This window comes from Sorex araneus, chromosome 6 (genome assembly GCF_027595985.1).
Source record: "Sorex araneus isolate mSorAra2 chromosome 6, mSorAra2.pri, whole genome shotgun sequence".
Taxonomy (NCBI): domain Eukaryota; kingdom Metazoa; phylum Chordata; class Mammalia; order Eulipotyphla; family Soricidae; genus Sorex; species Sorex araneus.
Window position 1 is genome coordinate 97,624,397 of NC_073307.1, and position 17,154 is coordinate 97,641,550.

At 68.7% G+C, this 17,154-nt stretch overlaps 1 protein-coding gene across 1 annotated transcript in view; it reads right to left on the reverse strand.

Moving 5' to 3' along the window:
• The window catches only part of TCF20 (transcription factor 20), a 135,206-nt gene extending 124,858 nt beyond the window's left edge, over positions 1-10,348 (reverse strand). Inside the window, exon 1 of the mRNA XM_055142541.1 lies at positions 10,257-10,348. The gene's annotated coding sequence lies outside the window, so the exon portion shown is untranslated. The remainder of the gene's footprint in view (positions 1-10,256) is intronic.
• Between the last annotated feature and the right edge of the window lie 6,806 nt (positions 10,349-17,154).

Here is a 17,154-nt window from a genome sequence, read left to right on the forward strand (position 1 = left end):
CTGACTCCAGCCCCCAGGACAGGGCCTGTCTCGGGGACATAATGGTCCTGGGATGGTCCCCAGAGCCCGTCCGGCTCTGCCTGCTACAGGACTCCTATGGGGGTCCCACCCTCAGGCTCCCTTTGGGGGGTCCCGCAGGGTTCCCCCAGCTAAGGGCGGCTGCCCAGGGCTCACAGCTGGGTACCCTGGGGGGCAAAGTGTCTCCTCCCCAGCCTGGGACAGGCGTCGGGGGCCCCCGCGGCAGGCCGAGAGGCTCCTGTGTGGACGGGTCACGGCCCCCCGGCCCGCCCCGTCTGCGTGAGGCCGACCATGGCGGCCACTCCCAGCAAAGCCCCCTCGGCAGCCACACTCAGTTCAGGTCAGGGGAGATGAAGGAGCACTGGGCTGAGAGTCTCAGGGGAAGACAGAGCCCAGGAGGGAGGTGGGTCACTCACTTCCCAAGTGGGGGCTTCCCCTAGGGGTTGGGGGGCTAACAAGGTCGCCCCGGGCCCGGACCCCACACCGTCTCCCACCCAGGGAGAGGGAGCCCAGTTCACAGGCAGGGAAACTGAGGCCCAGGGACATGCTGCCCTGCCCAGGAAGGCACATGGAGGGACAGGCAGGAGGGCAGCCCAGGATCCCAGAGTCCAGCTCGACAGCGGATCGGACCACCGCCCAGCTTAAAGCAACCACACCCCATCCCCCCCCCCCCCCCCGCCAAGGTCCTGCCTCATGGAGGCCTCACACCAGCTCACAATCTTGCTCCCACCACAAATGCTGCCATGGGCTCCTCCTATGGGTGTCACTGCCATCCCCGGGGCCTTTGCACAGGCTTCTCCTCCACCTGACACACCACGCTTCATTCTGCCATATCCCTCTATCACAGCATCAAGCCCCCTCCTCCAGGAAGTCTTCCTGATTTCCCTGCGTCTCCACAGCACAGGCCTTGAGTCATATTCTTGTTTTCCCATCCTTGAGCACCCAACTGGCCCCGGTCACTGTCAGCCAGGCCCATCTCCCGTCAGGAGGACACCCTCCCCTCGACTCCCAGGTCCAGGTCGCGGGGTGGCTGGGAGCACACCCTCGAACGGAGGACGGCTGTACCGGCTGCCTCAACTCCCCTCAGTCGGGCCAGATGCGCCAGTGTAGCCAGTCTGCAAAGGACTCCCCAGCCAACGCCCAGGGTCCTGGGGCTGGAGGCTCACTGAGGAGTATCCTGGCGGGCTTCCTGGAGGCAGCCGGGCCTTCAGGATGGGAGGTACCTGGTGGTCTCACTGATGCACAAGGAGACAGCCCAGCCTCGTCCTGGACCTTCCCCCTCGGCCACCCGCCCGCCCCCTGCAGTTCTGCCGCCAGCCCCCACCCCCAAATCATGCGCGCCCCCCCCCCCGCACCCCTGCCGGCCCCCGCCCCGGGCCAGCCGTGGAGCCCAGGGCCCAGGCACACGACCCGTTTAACCCAGTCTGGCCCCTCACTCGGGCCTCACCCAGGAAAGGCCGTGACCAGGGGGACAGACCGGCAGGCATCTGGCCCCCCATCCCTGTGCGCAGGGCAGAGGCGCGAGGGGTCCCGCGGTGGGCGGCTGATAAGCCAGCCCCCTCCCAGCATGCAGCACAGAGCCGCGGGCGCAGGCGGTCACCGCGGGGCGGGCGGGGAGCGGGCGGCAACGGCGATAAGGCGGTGCGGGAAGCGCCCTCCCGCCGCGAGGCCATAAACCTCCTTCCCGCGCTCACAGGCCGCCCGCGGGATGCTCGGCTCCGGCAGCGGGGGCGCCCGCCCGCGCGTCTGGCCACCCACCTGCCCACACCTGGCGGCGGGGACCCGGACAGATGGCCGGGCGGGGCGGGGGGGAGGGGCTGGGGCTCCAGAAGGAGGAGACGGGGTCCTAGTGCAGACAGCAGGGGGCGGGGTCAGGGTAGTCCTGGTGGTCCCCCTGACACAGGGGCGGGCAGGGCGGGCACGGCAGGCGGACGCAGGAGGAGCCCCGCGGCTGAGAGGCTGAGAGGCGAGGGGGAGCGGGCCGGCCTGCAGGCGGGGGGAGCCAGCGCCCCCAGGGACCCCTGTCCCCCTGCCCGGCCCTTCCTGTCCAAGCCGGGCCCAGGGAAGGCTCTGCGGGTGCTACAGAAGGTGCAGCTCCTGACCCAGAGTGACAGAGGCCCTCTCTGTCGGGGGGACCCCAGCCCCCTCTCTTTCTCCACCAGGCTGCACGGAAGAGGCCACTTTCCTGGACGGGCCACACAGCTCAGCACGCCCTGGAGGGCTCCCGGGATTTGGGCCCAGTACGTGCTCCAGGCTTACCCAGGGCTGGCTGAAGAGGACTGCAGGGTATCCCCCCCTCCTGGACAATGGGCCTCAGTTTCCCCATCGGCAGTAACCTCGCCCCACCCCCACCCAAGGCATGACCAGCAGACTCATTTCCTCCCCAGCACAGCGCTCAGACCGCAGGACCTTTGCACGTGCTGTGCTTCCGCCTGGGTCTTTCTTCTTGGGTGTGTCTCTCTCCCCTCCTTGTCCTTTTGGGTGCCACCACTAGCTCCCCAGATAAGGTGGCAGGCCGGGAGCTGCCGACGTCAGAGGCAAACCCCACAAACACACAGGACAGTCATGCCCTGTGCGGTGAGCACACAAGTACTCGCTGACAGGATCCATGGAACACACGGGCAGCCCTCCTGGCCCTCGGGGACAGCCCAGGACCACTGGGAGGGGACAGGAGCCCTGTCGGAGAGCTGTGAAGTCCTGTGGGGGTCCCTGACCCAGAGTCCAGGGGGGTCCCTCCCCAAGAAGGCCGACAACCCCTCTGAACACTAGCATCGAGCCCTCAGCACCCACTTCAGAGAGGGGGAAACTGAGTCCTGGGGTCCAGGAGGTGCCCGGCCAGTCCTCAGAAGCTGCCCTGCGCCACTGTCTCCATGTCCGTCGGCAGGGGGTCCGGCCTGCCCAGCCGGGCCGCTCCACAGCCCCCTGAGACACCCCACCACCACCACCCGCAGTGGCCCCGGGCTGGCCCCCAGCCTGGCGGCCCCGGTGGCAGAGCTGCTCGGGGCCGGGTGAGCAGTTGCACGGCTGCGCCGGGCAGCTGGCGGCGGTGCGGCTCCGAACCAGCTGTTTGGATGACAAACTGCGTTCAAGCTTCATTAGGGTAATCACGGGCTCCCTCCCGGCAGCGCCACGGAGCACGACTGTCAACCTGAACTAATCAAACGCAGCCCCGGGACGCCCGCCCGCCCGCCCGCCCGGCTGACGAGCCGCACAGCCGCCAGCCGCCGCCGCGCTCGGCTCCCGCCGGCCCCTCGGGCCCCTCGGGCCAGCCAGTGTGCTCCCCAACACCGCCAGGACAGGATGCTCCGCCCGGGAAGAGCGAGCTGGGGGAAGGGAAGCAGCCGGGGCCACAGAGCCGCTCGGGACGGGGGTGGGGGTGAACACGAGCGTCCCCACGCCCCCCCCCTGGTTCCCACCTGCCCGCGACCCTCCTCTCTCCCGCCCCTCAAGGCCCAGCGGGGCCATCGGGGGGCTCCCGGGACATGAGCCCTGAGGCGGTGCTGTCTGGCTGCACCCCTGAGACCCCACACGCAGCCCAGGGGGACCCCCGCGCGAGGAGTCAGAACGAGGCCGGGAGGGATCGGTCACGCAGGGAAACCGAGGCCCGGAGGTGACCGGTCTGTCCGGATCACCGAGAGCGGAGCATCGCGGAAAGAGGTTCTTGCTTCTCAAGCCCCAGCGAAATCCTTGAAGGTCCCGACGCCCACGCAGGAGGGTCACAGCAGCGCCCGGCGGGGGGGGGGGGGACCGACCGACCGAGAGGACGCGTGACACCAGCCCCGCCCGCCTCAGGAGCCCCTGCAGGGCGGGGAGCAGGACCCAGCTCTGGGCGCCGCGTGGTCGGTGGGAGGGTTCGAGTCCCAGGTCTCCGGGCGCAGGGATGCCGGCGGGAACGTCTGAGGGAAGAGGCAGCCGCCGACCGTCACGGCCAGGGTCCGGCTGGGCCAGGACCGGGAGGGGCCTGGGGGAGCTTCCCGGCCTGTCAGAGGTTTGACCCGCACAGAGCTGCTGCCACACACACAGTCGCACGCGTCCCTGGGAATGTGTCCCCAGGCACCCAGTGTCTGCTCCGTCAGCCCAGCCTTCCCGGTCTCAGTCTCTGCACCTGCGAAATGGGGACAGCGAGGGGACAGGCCCGACGGTGGGGGGCTGGCAGGCACCGGGGCACTCAGCACTGCAGCAGGAGCACAGGAGGCCCCCAGGGGCCTCACTCTCCCCCTCCCCGCCAGGCCCCCATCAGCCCAGCTCCCCCGGCCCGCAGCCCAGTTCCTGCCCCAGAGGGCACCCTGTCTCCCCCACAGCTGGCGGGCACGTGGGGGCGGGCACCTGGGTGCCACAGGCATGAGACCCTCAGGGACGTGAGGTCGGAATGCCCTGACTCGACCGGAAACACGGTGGGCGTCCCCCGCGGCCCCCCAAGGGGACACCCCAGCTCCAACCACAGGCGCTGAGCCGAATCTCCCGCCTCCTGCACCCCCACGGCCCCCCCAGCTCCGGCCAGGGGCTCTGTCCAGAAACGGGGGTTTCCGGCCCCACGGCAACCCTGTCTCCAGGCACCCCTGTGTCCCCTCTCTTTGCCCGGGACACCCCCAGCCCAGCGTCCCGCAGGCTGGGCTTGTCACCCCCCGTGAGGCCCCCCTGAGTGCCTCGGGGACCCACACCCCCACCGGGGAACAGAGCAGGTGGGCTGTCCACGGGCGGCTGCTTTCTGGGTCCCCGCTGGCCCCAGAGCCCGGCTCCCGTGACGGCCTGGCCGTCTCCACGGGGCCACTGCACCTGCCTGGCCACTCAAGGGGGGCTCGGGGTCCCTCCCGAGGAAGCCACACGGGCCCCAGCATATCCCGAGGGGGCCACAGGTGAAGACTGTGTAACTGTCGGGGACAGCTGGTAGGTAGGACCGTGGGGGTGGGAAGGGACACAGAAGGAAATAAGGCCAGAAGGGGCCACCGTGCGGGAAGGGCTGAGAAACCCCGCAGGGCGGGGGTGGGAGGAGCATCCCGGCACCACACCTGGGGCCCCCGGCCCACCGGGCACAATCCCTGAGCAGTCAGGAGTTAGTCCCGAGCACTGCTGTCAGGGGCCCCCAAATAGAGACAATTCAGAAGCCCGAGACCCACTCCCAGGGGGTCCAGCCCCCCTCCTCCCCCGACTCACCCTCCTCCTCCTCGCCATGGCGCCTGTCTGCTGCCCAGCTCCCCGGGGTCCTCAGCCAATCCCACTCTTCGCCCCAACATCACCCCCTGCCCCCACCTCCTCTCGGGTCATTTAGACGGACAATAGCAGGTGCCCCGTCCTGCCCCGACAGCTGACCCCTGCCGTTCACTCCACTCCTCTAACACAGGGACTCCTACTCATCCGTCAAAGCCCAACTACACACGTCACCCATTTAGGAAGTTCCTGCCTGAGTCTCCCCCTGGGCCCACCCTCTGCTGGCTGCCAGAGAAAGAAACCCCCTTCAAGAGGACTCGAGCCCCACAGGGCATGTTCTTCCGCAGGTAACCAAAAACCCTAGGGCCGGGTTCAGGCGCGGCTGGATCCAGAGGCCACCCCCGCCCCCAGCTCTGCCTCCCTTCACGTGATGAGCTTATCAGAGGCCCCCCCACCCCACATCAGGCCCACAGGCCCCCTCAGGCTCCCCCTGGAAAGCAGGGGGCCGGGACCCCCAGGGCTCCCAAGTTCCGGGAGGTCGACCCTCCACCCCATCAGAGGTCTGAGCCCGGCGGGGCCTGTCCACACCCCAGAGAGAGGGCCTGGCTGTCGAAACTTTGCAGCAGCACCCAAAATCCAGTGTCCTCCCAGCCGGGTGCCCACCCAGCCCCCGGCCCGGGACCACTCATGCCGTCTGCACGGGGCGGCGTGCCCAGGAAGCGGTGAAGACCTTGCGTGTCCTAACGGGTTAACCTTCACCCCTTCAGGCCACGGATTCGCACTTCCACGGAGGCCCCAGGGGGACACAAAGCTTCCATGAACTGCAGCAAGCCAGGCGGGGGGTGCCCCCCTGGGGGGGCCCCCCGGGCAGAGCCTGGCCCCCGCTGCCCGCCAGCCCGCCCGCCTGCGGGGCCACTCGGCCAATCCCCAGGCACGGCGAAGGGGCTGCGAGTGGAAGGGCTGGGAAAATAATTAGTGGGGAGGCCGGGGCGGGAGGCGGAGGCTGGCGCGAGGCTTAATGAAACCGCTAACGCGCTAGTGATTCCTGCCTGCTGGGGGCGGAGGCAGACAGCCATGTTGCCAGGTCCCGACAGGCTGCCAGGCGGGACGGGGCTGGCACAAAAGGCGCCTCCTCCTCAGCCGCCGCCACACGTGAGTCCTGATGGGCTCGGGGTGGGGAAGCCGCCGGGGCCGTGCCGGGACCTCCGCCGGGACCCCCGCCGGGAGACGTTGCTCAGCCTCACCAGGCTCTGAGCGCAGGGCCAAGTGGGGGCATCTGATGCCGTTTTCCGGACGGGACATCGGCCACCTCGCCAGGCCACACGGACTGTTCCGGAAAAGCCTCCAGCCCTCTGCGGCCCCCCCCCCCCGCCTCCCCATGGCTCAGTGAAGCCGGCAGGGACCCCAGCGCCCCCCCCCCCGCCCCACGAGGTATACCCAGGTTCTCCTGGCAAGACCCAGGGGCAGGAGCTCACCTGCTCGCGAGGGGGCGCTCGAGGCCCCCACCCACGCCCCGGGTGTGCTGGCCAACTCACACAGACGGACAGACTCAGAGACTGGGAGCAACATGCCCGGGGCCACACAGCGGCTTGGCGGAGACTCAGAAGTGGTTACTCTCTGACCCCAGGATCACAGGCGCCCGTGCAAAGATGCCCAGTGCAGAGCGGGTGCCTGGGGGGCGAGAGTCGGAACGGCGGGTGGTGGGGGGGACAAGCCACACCTCCCCTACCTGGGGGCCTCGGGACCACGAGCAGGAGTCGGGGGGGACGTGCCCGAGGCAGGGCTGACCAGGGTGCAGAGCTCAGCACAGCCACCAGCACCAGGCTTGCGCCAGCCCCTGGCAAGGTGCCACCCTGCTGTTCTCCGAGGGCCCCTGGCAAGGGGCTCAGAGAGCGGCGCCCACAGAACCCCTGACAGTCCCATGAAGGCCCCGGCTCGGTTGCTGCCCACCCCAGCTGACGGTCACGGGGCCCAACCCAAGGGGCCCAGCCGGACCCTCGCACCCACCCCAGGAAAGGTGGAGACGTGGGGAAGGGTGTGGGGGGGTCTCGGCATTCCCCACCCCCAAGAGCCAGGTCGGGGGGGCCCGGGAAGTGGGCACTTGTGCTCAGGGGGCCCCACTGCAGAGCCTGGCGTGGCGCCATCTGCAAGGGGGGTCCACAGCGGCTCCCGCTCCCCCGCGGCCCCCGGGATCCTTCCAGAACGCTGAGGCTTGGGGAGACGCCTTTTGCAAGGTCCCGGCAGCTTCCGCCGCGCCCACCTGTCCCGGGGCCACTTCCCCAGGGAGCCCAGCGGGCACCAGGTCACACCCCAGCCCCTGTGGGTCAGAGGTGCAGGCCCCGGACCGGGACGAACGAATGAAGGGCCCCAGGGTGCACCGCGCCACTCCCCCCACCAAGCCTGCTCCCTGCAGCCCTGAGACCACCACGGGCCGGGAAACTGAGGCTTGGAGGGCGGGGGGACTCTCGGGCTGGGGGAGACAACCCCCAGACCTGGACAAACCCCACCTGCAGCTGGGCCCCGGGTTCTGCCTTGTCCTGCTTCCCGGAGACGCAGCCAAACAGGCTCCCCACGTCCCCCCCTGCCCGCCCCCCCATGGCTGACCGTGCCCCACCAGCGGCCATGGGCGAGGTGCAGAGCAAGCAGGGGCGGGGCTCGGGGTGGGGGGGCTAGCCCAAGGTCACGGGGGCCGCAGGAGCGACGCACCGGGGTCTGAAAGCCCCGCCAAGCTCCCAGCCCTCCCCCCCTCCCCCGCCTCCCTGCGCAGACGCTGCCGCCTCGCCTCCTCCCCTCCATCAATGCAGTGGAGGGGGGAAGGCAGCGAGGGGGGAGCACGGCCCCCCCCAGCCTGCAGCGCGCTCGCTCGGCTCCGGTCAGGGGAGATGCCTCTAATGAAGGCCCCATAGACTCGAGAGCGGGAGCTGGCGGGGCGGCCGGGAGCCCCCGCGGAGCCCGGGGGCCGCATCCCTGCTCCCAATTAGCACATGGGTCCTCCATCAAAGCCCGGCCCTCTGCCAGGCGCAGGCCAGGGGGACGCCCCGGCCAGCAGGGGGACACGCGGCTCTCGGCAGGCCCTGGCCCCTGGCCCTCCCCTCTGGGTGGGGGGGAGCGCAGACCCCCTCCCCGCCCCCTCCCGGCCGGCCTCCCCCCTCCCCCCCCCCCCCCCCCCCCCCCGTCCGATCCGCCAGCTCAGGGCAGCCGCTGTCACCCCGGGGGACGCGCTAATGAAGATGGCCGACATTAATCTCTTCCCTCTCCGACAGGTCAATTTATAGTTCCGTGGGGAGCCCTGGCGCGCGGCCAGAGGGCCTGACATAACTCTCCCCGCTCCCCAGGAGCACGGCAGGGTGAGCTCCGTGGGGTCGAGGGACCAGGGGCCTCGGGGGACTGGGCAGGGAGGGGCCCGGGGCCCCCGCCAGCACGGCCCCAGCACCTCCACGTGGGACCTCGGACCCGGCTCCTCTGGGAGGCCACTCAGGCCGGCTGGTCCGCAGCCCCCGGTCAGCAGCAGGAGGCTCGGGGGCACGAGGTGGTGCCTCTCCCTGGGGCTCTGGGGTCACCAGCCTCTGCCAACCCCCTGCAGGGGGCATTCCCCAAGGGTCCCCCAGCTGGCCACTCGGGGCCCCCATGCCTGGCCCGACTTTGCAGGAGTGCCCAGTGTGGAGGGGGGCGGGGGTGGTGCCCCCCCAGGGCTGTGAGGGGCAGATTCGCAGAGAGCGGGCGATGCCCCTGGGAAAGAGTGTTGTTGGCTGCAGGGCTGGGGGTTGGGGGCGTGGGGGACGGGGCGGGGAGGGCCTGGGACCCTGGCAGGTGGGGAGGGGTGCAGGCGGGGGCCAGCCGGGGGCGCCCAGGGCAGCTCTGCCCGCGTGGGCAGCAGGGCACACACGAGGGCCAGCCTTCGAGGCCGCGCAGGAGTTTGGCCTAGTCGGGCCTGGGACGGGAGATGGGAAGCGGGCACTGCGGCAGGAAGGCCTCCGGCCACAGTGTCCCCGAGGGTCCCGGAGCAGAGGCCGGGCTGCCCCAGGACAGCGGGAAGACGGGATGGGCCGGCAGGTGATGGGGCCTGGGGTTTGGGTGCTGGGGGAAGCAACGCCATGGTCAGTGGTCAGCTAAGGAGCTGGACTGGTGCAGAAGGGACCTTCCCAGCAGCCCCCACACCCAGGGCTGCACTTGAAGAAACCAGGACCCAAACGCTGGCCCCCGGGGCGGGGAGCACTGTTCTGAGAGGCCCTGGGGTGTTCGGGCCAGCAGGGGAAGCAGGAGGCTGCCCCCCCTCCAGGCTCTCGGGGGAGCCAGGTTCGGGCAGAGGTGGAGGGGGTGCGAGGGAGCCCCTCCACGCGGGGCCCAGCCCAGTGCTCCTCTCCGAGCAAAGGGCCAAACCTTGACCCCCGGTCCTGGCCCTCCCCACATCTACCGGCTCCTGCAGGGCCCCCCAACAGGGCTGTCCCAGAATCCCCCGGGAGCCCGGGGCGGGCAGCTGCCCAGGCTGGAGACCCAGGCCCGAGCCTCTGGGCCTTGGGGTGCGGGAGTCAGGCGGGGCAGGGGTGCAGAGGCAGCGAGGCGCCGACAAAAGCAGCTCCAGGGGCTGCAACGCGGTGCGGGACAATAGCTGGGTTGGTTCCCCCCCTCCTTCCCCACAATGAAACAGGCAGAGCCTCACTGGAGGGGGGGGCTGTGTGCGTCCCCCTGGGGGGATCCCCAGCTCGGGCGTCCAGCGCCTGGGGGACGGGAGGAGGGGGTCAATGCTGGCTCGGCCACTTGCTAGCGATGACGGGGGCCGGGGGGTGGCCCCTGGGCCGGTTCTGCCCTGGCCGGGCCTCTGTTTTCTCATCTGTACAATGGGGCCCCGGCAGGCACGCAGCGGGTGCCCGCTCGGAGCAGCGCGCCCCCGCGTCCTCGCCACCTGTCCGGCCTCCGGAGGGAACTTGAGACGCCCCCACGTGCCAGCCGCCGGGCGCAGGGCGGGCGCCGGGTCCCCGGGGTGCGGGCGGCGCCCCCCGCCCGCCCGCGCCGCGCCGCGCCGCGCCGCGTCGTTTCCCCCCCACCCACCCCTCCCGCCTCTGCCCGCCGCGCCCGCGCTGCCCCCTTACCCTGGCGGCCGGAGGGCCGGCATCGGTCCCGCAGGAGAGCCCGGGCGGCGGGGCCGGGCTCCGGAGCGCGGGGCGCGGGCGCGGGCAGGGCGCGCGGGGGCGCGGGCCGCGCGCTCCGGGCCGGGCGCCCCGCGGCCGCCGCGTCCTCGCCTCCAGCGCGGGCCCCGCGCGCCCCGGCCGGCCCGGGGCAGGCCCTGCGCGGCGCGGGGGGCGGGCCTGGCGGGCCCCGGAGAGGCGCCCGGGCGGCGCGGGCTCCCGGCGGGCGGGCGGGCGGCGCCGCGGCGGTGGCCCCGCTGCCGAGTGCCGGGACGCGATTTACTGGCTGCAATTCCCGGCGCCCCTCGATGGCACTTAAGAGAGACCGGGAGGGAGCGGGAGGACGGGCGGAGGGCGGCGGGCGGAGGAGGGGCGCGGGCGCCGTGCGCGCCGGCGGGGGAGGGGCGCGGGCGGTGGGGAGAGGCCCGGATGGAGGCGGCGGGCGGCCGCCGCGCGCAGGGCTGGGGGGGGGGGGCCGCGCCAGCCCCCGCCCACCGCGCAGCCCCCCTCTCCGCCCTGGGGGGGCCGAGCCCCGCCCCGCGGCCCCCACCCGCGCCGGCCTCGCTCCCCCCGCGCCACCCCCAGCGGAGAAATCCCGGCCTGGGGTGGGGTGGGGTGGTGGAAGGGGGCGCCCGGCCCGGCTTGGTTGGAACCCAGGATAGTTTGGCGGGGGGCGGTTAATTAAAATTAATTACCATCGTTTGAAAAATCGGGCATGGTCTCGGGGAAAGCCGCACGGCCAGCAGAGTTTGGGAGAGGACGGGGGTCGCGGGGCTGGGCACCGACCTGCGCCCTGGCGAGGCTGCGCTGAAGTCCAGCGGCCCCTGGGCCCCCACCTAGCCCCCGGGGGCCACCACGAGGCCCCTCAGCCCGGGATGGGCCTCATTTCTTCTTTTTCCCCGTTTTGGGGTTTGGGGCCACACCTGGAGATGCTCGGGGCTGACTCCTGGCTCTGTGCTCAGGGATCACGCGGGTGCACCTCAGGGGACCCCGTGTGGTGCCCGGGGCTGAACCGAGGCCCACCACGTGCAAGGCTAGCGGCTCCCGGCTGTCCTGTCACTCTGGCCGAATGGGGGCCTCAACTTCTGTGAACCCCCCCTGGCACGAGCCCTGATGCCCACCCGGCCCCAGGCGGCTCCACCCACCCGCTCAGCTCCTGGCTGGCACCGGGGCCTCTGCCTTCTGGCTGGCTCCGCAAGCGTTGGCGGGGTGGCGCCCGCAGTGGCTGGGATCCGGATACCACCAGGCCGCCTGAGCATGGTGGGCACAGGGCACCAGTCCCCATAGCTGATGTTCATTTTAAAAGCTCCAAATGTTTGTTCGGGAAAGCTCCTGCCAGCCAAGGCGGCTAATGATCTCCACGCTTCATTTTTCTCTGCGATAATCCCACTGCCAAGGCTCCGGGGCTGCCGCCGCTGCCCTCACACTGGCACAGATCCTGCCCAGAAGGTGCCATGCACCTGGGGGAGTGGCCGGCGGGCGCAGGGGAGGGCTTGGCCGGCCACTGTGGAGCTGGGCAAGCAAACAGGGTCCGAGGGCTGCAGATGGTCAGGGCTCTGGCGGAGGACGGAGAGCTGAGAGCTGTCCCCGGCTGGCACGGCCGTCTCATGGCCCTTTCTCAGCAGGGGAGGGGAGGGACGGGTCAGGACCCCCCACCACCACACACACACGCGCGCGCACACACACACACACACACACACACACACACACGCACACACATCTCCGTGACACTAAAACTGTGTGGTCAGCCTCCCAGGATCCCACTGTACGGGAAAGAGCCCAGTCAGGGAGGGCAACTGAGGCAGCCCCAGGACTGAGACATCCACCTCCTAGGGGCCAGGTACAGTGCTGAGTCCTGGGTAGAGGGGGGAACCGGAGTGATGGGGACCCCAGCCCCAGACGGGCGGGGGGAGTCCCAGGCTCAGCCCACCACAGTGTCCTGCAGACCTGCAAAGCTGGGGGGGGGGGAGCCGGGAGAGCCAGTGTCAGGGTCCTGGGGTGAGCAGGCCTGAGCTTAGACGCTGATTTTCTCCACGTCCCTATGGGATGGACCAGCTCAGGCCTCAGTTTCCTCACCTGGATTCAGGGTTGTTCAGCCTCATTGCTGTGGCCTCGAGGCTTGGGGACCCTTTGGAAGGAGACAGAAGACACAGCTCAAAGCTTGGAGCCCGGAGGGTGAGGTGTCCTCCTAGCCCCCCTCCCCCCCGCCAGCTGTGTGGCCTTGGGTCTCCCTGCCCACAAAACAGGCCTATCCAGGCCGGCGCTCACAGCCTGGGGGACTCGTGCTGGAGACTGTGACGCCGGGGACACAACATCCGTCCACCCGTGGGCTTCTCGAAGGGAAGGAGGAGCGCCCCCCCAGCCCCCCTGAGGGTCCTTGTTCTCACAAGACTACGGTTGTGGTTTTCCGTTTGGCAGACGGGCTTTTCCAGTCCCGACCTCCCCTGCACGCTGGGGTGTGGGTGCTGGCGGCTCCGGGCAGGCCTCCATTTGCCCAGCTGGAACTTGGGGGCAGAGAGCGGTTCCCAGCATCCACCCCGTGTGGGAGCCTCGGCGGGGGACACGCCCAGTGTAGGGAACGTCCCCGGGGCCGGCTTCTGTCTAGCCCAGAGCCCCCAAGGCCGCCTTGTCTGCAGTCCTGGGCAGTGTGATGGCCAGGTGACACAGTGGGGAACCAGCTGAGCCCCCCAGGGCCCGTGAGCATCCCTGAGGTCACAGGCTGAGCCGCCCTGACCCCCAGAACCGGCACTTCTGACCATCCCCTTGAAAAACCCGCCTTTATTCCCCTGTGGACCGTCTCTGCCCTCCTCGGGAGGCAGAGAATTCTGGAGGATGGGGCCTCCTCTTCCTCCATCAGCGGCTCGAGCAGGACCAGCATTTAGTAGGAGCTTTATAGGCTCATAAGCACGTGGCACCAAAGAAGCCCCCTGGATGGGGACACTTGTCCCGGGGCCCACTCGGGCAGCTTCCCTGCTGGCAGGCAGCCTAGTCTCTCTCTCTCTCTGTCTCTCTCTCTTTCCACTCCCCCACGGCGGGAGCTGGGAGCTGAGGCAGGTCCCCACCCCACCCCAGGCTGAGCCAGAAGTCTCACCCCCAGTCGCCTGCCTGGTGTCAGCGAAACAGCCCCTCTAGGACGCCGGAGGGACCCGCCACTCACCTGCTCTCACTTCACCCCAGAGCTGCCAGCAGCCTCTGATGATGATGATGATGATGATGATGATGATGATGCTCGCCCCCCGGCCCCCCAGGCTGAGCCCCAGGGTGTCCTGCGGGGGGCTGAGCTGCCACCCCTCAGCCCCAGCCCCTCGAGTGCACACGGCACTCCCCCGCCACAGTTTACAAAGTGCCTTCACAGACATTATCACATCGGCTCCTAAACGCCCCCTAAAAACCACAATAAATCTCACGCTCTGGCTCCCGAGCCCACCGGCTGCTGAGTGCTCTGGGAGGGAGCAGAGGGGCTCAGGGCACAGCGCCTGCCAAAGTGATGCCAGCGGGGGGCGAGGGGGCACTGCGGGGGGCAGGTGGCAGGCCCAGCTGGGGCGCAGAGGCAGCGGGGAAGCCGGGGAGCAGGACTAGAGGGGAAAACGCGGCTGCCTCCAGCAGGGAGACCAGCTGGGCAGGACCAAAGGGCCTGGGAGGGGGCAGAGCACTGTTGGGGAGGGGCAGAGCGCCACGGGGAGGGGGCTGGGGCCAGGGACAGTCAGCCCAGCAGCTTTCAGCTCAGTGCCCATCTCCCACTCCAGGACAGTGAAACGCCCTCCTGACCCATCACAGTTCCCCAGAGCTCACACCTGGGGGGCCCCTTAGCTGTGTCGGGGCCCACTTTTCTGCATTTCCAGGCCTAGGTCTGCGCCCGGCCAGCCAGCAGCCGCTGCACACACTTGGGTCCGGTCTGTCTTACACTCACTTCCCTTGATTTTCCCAGCCAGAGTTGCTCAACTTACAAAGCCTGGAAAGTTCAGGAACGTTTAAGCCAGTGGGGGCACAGGGTGGGGAGCTGGCCGGCCAGCCGGCGACCGCAGATCCCAGACGTCCCAGCCAGGTCGGGGCTCTGAGGCACCGACAGGTCTGCGGTTTGCAGTCACCTGGGGTCACCTGGCGTCTGCGGTCACCTGGGGCCAGGGCTGCCTCTGCCCTTCTCCTGGATTCATGAAAGCCGGCAGGTGCTGGAGCGATAGCACACAGGTAGGGTGTTTGGCTTGCATGTGGCCGACCCAGGTTCGATTCCCAGCATCCCATAGGGTCCCCTGAGCACCGCCAGGAGTAACTCCTGTGCATTGCCAGGTATGACCCAAAAAGAAAAAAAAAAAAAGAAAAAAGCCGGCAGCCGGGCCAGGACCCCGCATGGGGGCAGTGAGGACCCCACTCTCCCGCGGCTCAGCACTGGCCGCCTGTTGGGCCAACCACAGGCTGCGGGGGAACTTGGGGGCACAAGGTGTTTCTGGTAGAAGATGGACACCCCCAGCCCGAGGACACAGGAGCACCAGGACCCCGAGAAATCGCTCAGGGAAGTGCCGGGGCCGTGACCTCTCCCCCGTCCACTGGGCGGGACAGCATCACCCAGCACCGCCCAAACCACCAGCAAAACCCCAGAACGGGAAAACGGGGAGAAAGTCGCCTCGGCAGGGCTAGGTGAAAGGCTCTTGCTCAGGCTTTGCACACGGAGCCCTGAGCATGGCCAGGGCCCCCACCTCGCCCCCCGAGAACTGAGCCACCAGCACCTGGTTTTCATTTAGCTTTGTTGTTTTAGCACTGCTTGGGCCACACTCAGCTGTGGTCAGGGCTTCTGGCTCGGTGCTTGGGGACCACTCCCGGCTGAGGTCCAGGAACCGTGGGGTGCTGGGGACTCAAACCTAGTGCTCTCACCTGCAAAACACGTGATCAGCCCCACTTGACTCCCCCCCCGGCCCCCCGCCAGCCCACTGGCCTGATTTTAAAGGACAGCACTTGCCTTGCTGTGGCCACCGGACCAAGAGCTCCGATTCGAACCCCAGCACGCACGCAGGGCTCCCAGAGCACAGGACTAGTTGTAACCCCTGAGTATCACCGGGGGTGACCCCAAAACCAAGACAAGAAATGGAAAGTGAGGACTCTGTCACCTTGCCACAGGCGACTCCCAAACAGCTAATACGCTCAGGAGAAAGAGTGCAAAGTCACGGGGCATTGTTGAAACCAGGGGGGCTGCACCCCCACACCCACAGGGAGGGGGCAGAGGAGGCTGGAGGATTCGGGGCTCCCCGACCCTGCTGGAGGGAAGGGCACGGGGTGGCCACTGCGGAGAGCAGTCTCGCCGCCACCAAAGGGTTAAATGCAAGTCGCAGAGAGACCCCAGACAGACCCCTTCGAGCCTGGCTGCAGGCTGCAGGCTGCGGCATTTCTTCTGAACAGCCTCAGATTGAAGAGTGCGTGGACGCCCCCCAGCATGGCCACACAGAATTGGGGGGCTGGGAGCCCCACTGGCCAGCTCTCAGAATGGAGTACTATTCAGCTGTAAAAAAGAAGAAAAGTGCTCATCCCTCCACCGATGTGAAAGGATCTTCAAGCAACACGAAAGGTCACAAACACCCGATTCCATGTCTATGGAATGTCCAGGGCTGCCAGCTCCAAGAGACGCAGAATGCAGACTTAAGGGTGGTAAAGGGCCGGGAGGAAAGGGAGAGGGAGAGAGAGATCAAACGTGGATTCAGGGTTTCTTCGGGAGGAGCTAAGAATGTTCTGGAATGAGCTCTGCAGTGGGAGCGCAGCTCTGTGAAGGCACCGAGATCCACGCCTCCAACTTCACAGGCCACTGGATGGCGGGACCGTCTCACGAGAGCTGGATTCCTGTGCCTCTGTCTACCTGCAGAAGAGCTGACGTCTTCCGGGTCCCTTCCGGAACCCTCGTGGGGAGTGGCCCAGCCTGATGTGACAATGGTTTTGTGACAATGATTTTATGAAATCCCTTGAGGATGCTTTGGGTCTGGGGCCACACCCGGCTGTGCTCAGGGCGGACCCCTGGCTCTGCCCTCAGGGATCACTGCTGGCTGGGCTCAGGGACCCTATGGGGTGCCAGGGTCAGGCCCCTCGAGGCAGTGCCCAGCTGGTTGGACCGTCCACCCCGGGGAACCCCTGCTTTGAAAGGCTGGGCAGCCTGGCCTCAGTGGCCTGATTTGGGGGGGGTTCTCCTGCCACTGGGTGTGGGGAAGGGGCTCGGACGTGCAGAAGGCCCGTCCTGAGTGCTGGGGGGTGCTGGGTGCCACAGCGTCCCGCTAGAAGGTGGGTGGGGCCTAGTGGGTGGAGGGCGTGGTCGGCCCCAGGCCCCCTAAGCCCCGCCCCCAGTGCAGAGGTCTGACTGTTTGGGGTACCAGCACCCCTCCTCAGGGCTCCCCCCCAGTCTTACTGGCCTTCCCTGCAGGCTGACCAGAGTTCCCTGGAGCCCCGAGTGAGGGCAGAGACTCAGCCCTGCTCCCAGCTCCCCCCCTCCCCTCCAGCCCCCCCTCTCCGTCAATCCATCTCTCTCTCCCTCTCCGCTCCCTCCCTCCCTCCCAGCCTCTGTCTCCATCTTTCCTGCTCCCTCTCTCCCATCTTCTCCCCCTCCGCCCCTCCCCTCCCCACCTCCCTCTCCTCTGCTCTTGCCCTCTCCCCTTCTCTCCCTTTCTCCAGCTCTTCCTCCTTCCTTCTTCCTTCTCTGCTCCTCCTCCCCTCCCCCTCCTCCCTCCCTTCCTCCCCCCTCTCCCTCTCCCTCTCTCTCTCCCTCTCTCCCTCTCTCTCCCTCTCTCTCTGCAGCCAATCCCTCATCAGATCCTGTTAGATGATTTTCCACGGCAGCTTCTGATCTGCCTCCCTGGCTGGGCCCTCCTCGCCCCTCCTGTCTATTCTC